We start from the raw sequence: 7,500 nt of genomic DNA, 5'->3' as shown, positions 1-7,500 counted from the left end.
TGATAATAATAATAATAATAATAATAATAATAATAATAATAATAATAATAATAATAATAATAATGATAATCACGAATATAAATATTATCATTGTTATTGCTATTATTATTATTATTATTAATATTATTGTTATCATTATCATTATTATTATTGTTGTTGTTGTTATTATTATTATTATCATTATTATTATTATTATCATTATTTTGTTTTTTTATTATTATTATTGCCATTAGTATTATCATTATTATAAGAATAATAGTGATAATGATATTATATTAATGATAACAACAATGATGGTAATGAAGATAGAAAATAGTGAAACAGAAGTAAAGATGTAAAAAATGGTGAGATGAAAAGTTAAAGAAAGGACAGAGTGAAACAAAGAAAAGTTTAAACGAAAAGGATGAAAGTTAATGATTGCTTTTAATGGTTTATATAACGAGCCAAGTGCACGTTAAAAGGGGAATGGTTGTTTTGATTTCGCTTTGTTTGGTTACACGGTTATGTATAGTTTCTTGGTAAGCTGTGTTTGTCTGTCTCTGTGTGCATTCGTGTTTGTTTCACTATAAGTACGCGTATTTCCTTGTGTTTTTGTTTGTTTGTGTTTTTGTATGTGCCCGTGTATTTCTACGCGAATATGTGGATCTGAATATATGTATATGCGTATGTATATCAATGTACATATGTAAATGCGTGCGAATATTCTCATACACCCATGCATGTGTAAACGCATGAATGCATGTCACACTATGCATGTGTGTGCGGCCAAGTATGCATCCCGCCCTACAAAAACATCCATTGTTATGCCAGATTCAACCTTTTCTACGCCGATGGAGCAGCCACAAACCCGGCGCCATCGCATGAACGGGCTTTTTTCCCACTTGCTTCCATGCTCTTGCCTAAGTGGAGCAGCTTGTGAAATCCGCTTGGCAGGAGGAGCCATCTCTTTGTGTCTTTGTCTGTCTGTCCGTCTACCTGGAAGGCTGGTCTGCTTCTCTCTTTCTGTCTCTGTCTGATTGTCTCTCTCTGTATCTCTCTGTCTCTGTTTGTCGGTCTCTGTCACATAAAGATGTGTTATGATAGTAATGATAATGATGATAAAAAAATTAAGAATGTTATTAGTAATACTGACAATGATATTGATAATAATGATAATTTTGATGGTGATAATGATAACAATAATGATAATGACAATTGTAGTATTAATAATTTTGGTAATAATAATGATAACAATAATGATGATGGTGATAATAATAATAATGATAATGATGATGAAAAAAATAATAACAGTAATAGTAATGATAATAATAAAAAGAACAATAATCATATTGATCATTATGATGATGATGGTGATAATAATAATAATAATATAATAATAATAATAATATAATAATAATAATAATAACAATAATAATGATGATAGTGATAATAATAATGTTAATGGTGATAACATCTATCATAATGGCAACGAAGACTTGATAACGATGAACTACAAGGATGTGGGTCCTTTTAGTTTGTTTGTTTCCTTTCCGGATCGGAGTTTCTTCACCATTTAAAAGAAGAGACTATAAGAGATAGATAAATAGATAGATAGATAGATAGAGAGAGGCTGAAACATTTACCCCTCTATAGTTTAATTTGTTTCAGGTAAATATCTTTCTCGAAGTGTTCAGCCAGTAACAACTATAAAGAAGTATTCTTAGGCCCCTTCATAAGCGTCCTCCAGCATCACCCTTCACCTCCACCCCCACCCCCCCATGCAACCCACCACGCCCCCTGTAACTACACCCTCCACCCCTGCCCACCCCATACCCCCACCTTTTTCCCCACCCCTCATCCTTCCTCCTCCCACTCACCCCCTCCCCCTACTTTAACCCCACTCTCCCCCCTCCCCTATCCCCTCTCCCTCTACCGCTACCTATATAGGCCACTTAAACACACCCCAACTACGTCAAGAGTGAATTCTGGTTGATTTGCAACTCGAAATCTGACCTCATTGTCTTTCCTCTGCCTTTGCAACGTTTGCAAGTGGCACGTGAAATAGCTCTTGTTCAGTACTCTTCTGTCTCTTTCTCACACAGTTTCCCTTTCTTTAGCTTTCGTTGAAGATTTTTGGGCTTCCTGTCTCCTTTCTCCCTGTATCTATGAATCTTTTTGTTTTTCTCTTTCTGTCTTCCTTTCTCTCTCTCTCTCTCTCTCTCTCTCTCTCTCTCTTCTCTCTCTCTCTCTCTCTCTCTCTCTCTCTCTCTCTCTCTCGTCTCTCTCTCTCGTCTCTTCCCTCCGGATTCCTTACCTTCCTGTCCCGTCTCACGTTCTGTCTTTCCTATTTCGCTTCTTTCTGCCTCTCCTCTCCCTCCCATCTTCTCATTCTCTTCCACTCCATCTCTATATTTCTCTTCATCGCTCTTTCTCTCTCTTCCTTCTCTCCCCCCCCTCTTTTTGTCTATCCATCTCTCTCACCCCATCATGTCTCCCACTCCCTATTTCTTTCATTCCGTCTTTTTCTTCCTCTCCCTCTTTTCCTTTTTTTATCCTTTTTTACTCCCTTCACATTTCTCCTTTCTCATCTTCCTCTTTCTTCCTGGCTTTGTCATTCCCCTTCTTTCCTCTGTGCCTCTCTTTTCCTCTTACCCTTTCCCTTCCCGTTCTGTTCCTCTTTCACTCCGCCTTTTCCATTCTTCCGCCTTTCCCATTCCCTCTCTCTCTCCCTTCCCCTTTTTCTCCTACTTCCTCATTTCCTTTCATTCCCCTCCTCTCTCTATCCCTCTTATCCCCTCTCATTTCCTTCTCTCTTTCTCTCTCTCCTTCTCATCCACCCCCATCTCCCTCTCGGAATATAGACTATATGCATCAAACATTCACATCTTCCTTGACCTTTTATGTCGTCCTCCCACGAGCCGACAATAGCAGAATGACCTTTCCCGTGTGACCTTCGTGTTCGTCCGTGTTATCTCTGTCTTACCGACCTCTGTGGTAGATTGGGGCTGTGTTGAGCTCTCTGGTAGGTGGATGTATGGGTGGGTGGGTGGGTGATTGGATCGATGGGTGGATGGAAAGATAGATCGGTAGAAAAATGGATATAGACAGACAGACAGACGGTATGTGTAGATAGATAGACGGCATATAGATAGGGTAGATAAGCAGACAGACAGACAGACATACACACGCAAACAGACAGACAGCTGTTTATCTGTCTACCTCTATCTCTATTTTCCTCTCTGTTCATTTATTCCTATGCATCGATTCGTCCTCAGTTCTATGACGTCTCAATATGTCTGTCAGTGTGTCTGCGTGTCTGTCTGTCTGACAGACAGGCAAACAGACATATATACATATAGACAGACAGACTAACAGACTAACAGACAGATAGATAGATAGATAGATAGATAGATAGATAGATAGATGGATAGATAGATAGATAGATAGATAAATAGATAGATAGATAGATAAATAGATAGTCAGTTCAGTCAGTCAGTCAGTCAGATACACACGCAGACACACTGACAGACACACTGAAACGTCATAGAACTGAGAATGCATAGGGGTAAATAAGCATAGAGGAAAATAGAGATAGAGATAGCAGATAAACAGACAGACAAAGTGACACGAACTCGCGACGAGACCCAACCATGTTCGAATGTGATGCAAGATTTTATGCCATTATGTTGATAGGGGGTGAAAGGGTGAGATAACGAAAGAGAGAAGAGAAGGGGAGGAGACAAGAGAGAGTAAGAAGAGAGGAGGAGAGGGGAAGGGAGAAAAAGGGTGGAGGCAAGCGACATGAAGAGGAAGGAGGAGGAGATTAGAGTGATGAGAAAAGGAGGGGGCAAGAAAGGGGAAGAGGGAAAGAGAAGGCAAAGTAAGGGGCAAGAGAATGCACGAAAACGGAAAGAGGGAAGAGCGAGAGAAAGAGAGGCGACAGGAGAGGAGAGAAGGAAGAGAAACGGAAGAGGTAAGAATAAGTACGAAGAGGGGAGGAGGAAGGAGGAAAGAAAAAGGGAGGAGGTAAGAAAAGGTACCAAGAGGAAAGGCAAAGAGAGGAGGCAAGAGAGAATACGGAGAGGGAAGAGGGTGTAAAGAAAAGGAAACGGATGAGGCAAGAGAGATTATGAAGAGGTAAATAAGGAGGACCGAGGAGAAAGGTAAGGGGCAAGAGAGAGAAGTGAGGGAAGGAAAGAAAGGAGGCAAAAGAAAGTGAGAAAACGAAAGAGGGGAAGAGGGAGGGGGCAAAGACGAAAAGTCTGAGGAGGGGAAAGAGGACTAAAAGGTGGAAGTAGGAAGAGAGAGAAAAAAACGATAAGGGAAAAGAGAGGAGTCCAAAACGAAAGTGGGAAGATGGGAAGAGATGAAAAGTAAGGAAAACGGCAAGGAAAGAAGAAAAGGAGAAAGGCAGAAGACAAAGAAGAGGAGGGAGAGAGAGAAAAGAGGGCAGAGGCAAAAAAAAAAAAAGGAAAAGGGAAAAAGGGAAAGGAAGAGGAGAAGGTGAACGAGCACAAGGTGGTTGGGTGCGCCGGCCTTAGCAACAATAAACTCTCAAGGCCTCAGAAAAAACAAGGGTTTAGGGGAAAAGGTAGAGAAAGCAGGGCCAAGGGAAATTCCTCGGGTTAATTAGGTCTACAGGCTTGCTTTCCCTGATAATAATCCTGGCCGTCGGGTGTCTACATAAAGGGAGGGGGGGCAGTGGGGTGAGGGGGAGGTGTAGAATGAGACCAATAAACGAGACATGGTTTTTCGTTAGTTGGCTGCGGGTAATGCTGTCGCTCGATATTTATATCAGAGAGAGAGAGAGAGAGAGAGAGAGAGAGAGAGAGAGAGAGAGAAAGGAGAGAGAGAGAGAGAGAGAGAGAGAGAGAGAGAGAGAGATATTGAGAGAGATATTGAGAGAGAGAGAGAGAGAGAGAGAGAGAGAGAGAGAAGAGAGGAGAGAATTTGAGAGAGAGAGAGAGAGAGAAAAGGAGAGAGAAGAAAGAGAAGAGAGAGAGGAGAGAAAGGAGAGAAGAGAGTAGGAAGAGACGAATTGGGAGAGAGAGAGAGAGAGAGAAGGAGAGGAGAGAGAGAGAGAGAATAGAGAGAGAGAGGAGGAGAAGAGAGAGAGAGAGAGAGAGAGAGAGGAAGAGAGAGAGAGAGAGAGAAGGGAGAGATTGAGATAAAATGATTGAGAATAGATAGGATAGAGATGACTAGTTAGAAGAGATATAGTAGATAGAGAGAGAAGTAATGAGAGATAAGATAGGAAGAATGAGATAGATGTTGATATATTATATATATATATATATATATATATATATATATATATATATCTATATATATATATTATTATTATATTATATATATATTATATATGCTCTCTCTCTCAGTTCTAGTTATATAGATTCTTGGAAATAACTTCATTAGTTGCGATTTTAAACTCAAACGAAACTTATCGTATATTTCGATGAAAAGGATGGTATCCCTTATCATCATTATTCATTTTATCAATACTCATTCTTTCATGTAATCCAATTAACATCTTATGATTCCTTCGAGGAAATTCCTTTTCGGCAGTTTTTCGCATCCAGTTTTCCATAAATTTCGATCGTTGTTTTTCTAGAGGAATAACATTTTGTGGCCGAGAGCATTGTTCGACGTAACGCTTTAGACAAGGCAGGAGGTCGGGGAAGTCGCTCAGTCTTTTTTTTTTTTTTTTTTTTTTTTTTTTTTTCTCTTGGAGGGTAGAAGAGTTCTTCATGAGAGGCCTCTCGGAAGAAGCCTCTTGCGTTTCCTTCATTCTACTTCATTTCCCTTATTATTATTATTATTATTATTATTATTATTATTTTATTATTATTATTATTGTTATTATTATTATTATCATTTCCCTTATTATTATTATTATTATTATTATTATTGTTATTATTATTATTATTATTATTATTATCATTATTATTATTATTATTATTATCATCATTATTATTATTATTTATGATTTTTATACCCATTTCTTTTCTCTTTATATTTTCCTTCCTTTCCCTAACCCCTTTTTGAAATTCTCCTTCCTATTCCTTACCCCTTCATTTCTTAAACTTTCCCTCACCCCTTTATTCTTCTTCTTTTCCCTTACCTTTTTTTTTTCTTTTTTCCCTTACTCCGTGTTCTTCAAGGTTTCAATTGCTTCGTGGAAATTGCTGAAAGTGCGAGTGCGAGTCAACCCACAGTACGAATTGCTATGCCCTGCACCCCAAGTGCCGCTGGGTTTTTAAATTACCTCAGTAATTACTTTTTTTATATAGTAATGATATATTATGATACAAAAAGAAATTAAAGATTTACTCGATATAATAAAACAATTGGCTTTTGTTTTTATGAGGCTAATATTGATAAAAAACATCATGATACTACAGGCACTGATTAGTTTAAGAATTCGGAAGGTGGAATATGAAGCTCAATCTGTAATGTCGCTGTGTTATTACCTCAAGATCTTTCTTTTAAAAACGTAAACGTATAATACGAATGTATGATTCGACCAGAATAATACAGTTAAGTACAGTATAGTGATACAATGTTAATTAAACATCGCAGTGGTTATGAATACCAGTGTTTTAGGTGATTAATAAAACACAATAACAGTATTATATCATTCATGTCTCTTAAACCTAACACAGATCTGAAATAAAGTGGTAAAGTGGGATTTTAACCCCCAGCTATTATCCCTTATCTCCCCCCCCCCCCCCCAAAAAAAAAAAAAAAAAAAAAACGCTTACCACTTGATTACCATTTATCTCTTCTCACTATCCCTTGCATTCTCACATAAAACCCTTTTCCCCTTTTCAAATACCTTTACCCCTTCTCATTACTTTTCCCTTTCCCCCAAACACTCCCTCCTTATTCCCTTCCCTATTTTCCCCCAAACCCCCCCCTCCCGTTTCCCCCCCCCCGCCCCCCCCCTTAAAAACCCCCCCCGCCCCCCCCTTTCCCCCCCCCCGCCCCCTTCGAAGGGGGGAATGGGGCCGTTCGTCCCCTCCCCGAGTTTGCAAAAGGGTGGAAAGTCTTGAAAATTTTTTTGTTGAAGGGAAAAAATTTTTGCAGTTTTTTGGGAAAAAATTTGGGATAATTTGGGGCTTTGTTGGGATGCTTTTTCGGTAAAAGGGAAAAAAATTCTGGGATTGAAAAATGTGAGAAAATGAGAAAAACAGGAAAAACAACATAATATAAAAATAATTAGAGTGCACTGTAAAATAGCAACATGACAAAAACACAAGATGATGTGACATGATATATTAAAAATAAGGTATTGAAAATGATGGTGTGATAGATATAAAATAATGATAACGTTAATAAAAATATATGATAATAATAATAAACATATAAAATATTTTGTAATAAAGGGAGAGTAAAAAATAAAAATAATAGTATTTTTTTTAAAAGAAAATAATTTTATGATAATTATCATTAAATTGGGTTTAAATGACCCTTATTAACCCCCTATATATTTTGTATTTTTTTATTATTTATTATTATTAT

The 7,500-nt window shown here is 37.8% G+C and overlaps 1 protein-coding gene across 1 annotated transcript in view; it reads left to right on the top strand.

The window, feature by feature from the left end:
* The window catches only part of LOC119590037 (ras-related and estrogen-regulated growth inhibitor-like), a gene marked incomplete in the record, with an annotated part of 106,726 nt that overhangs the window by 78,419 nt on the left and 20,807 nt on the right, over window positions 1-7,500 (top strand).

Source organism: Penaeus monodon, chromosome 26 (genome assembly GCF_015228065.2).
Source record: "Penaeus monodon isolate SGIC_2016 chromosome 26, NSTDA_Pmon_1, whole genome shotgun sequence".
Classification (NCBI taxonomy): domain Eukaryota; kingdom Metazoa; phylum Arthropoda; class Malacostraca; order Decapoda; family Penaeidae; genus Penaeus; species Penaeus monodon.
Note: the sequence above shows the minus strand (reverse complement) of the source record. Positions and strands in the feature narration are given on the sequence as shown.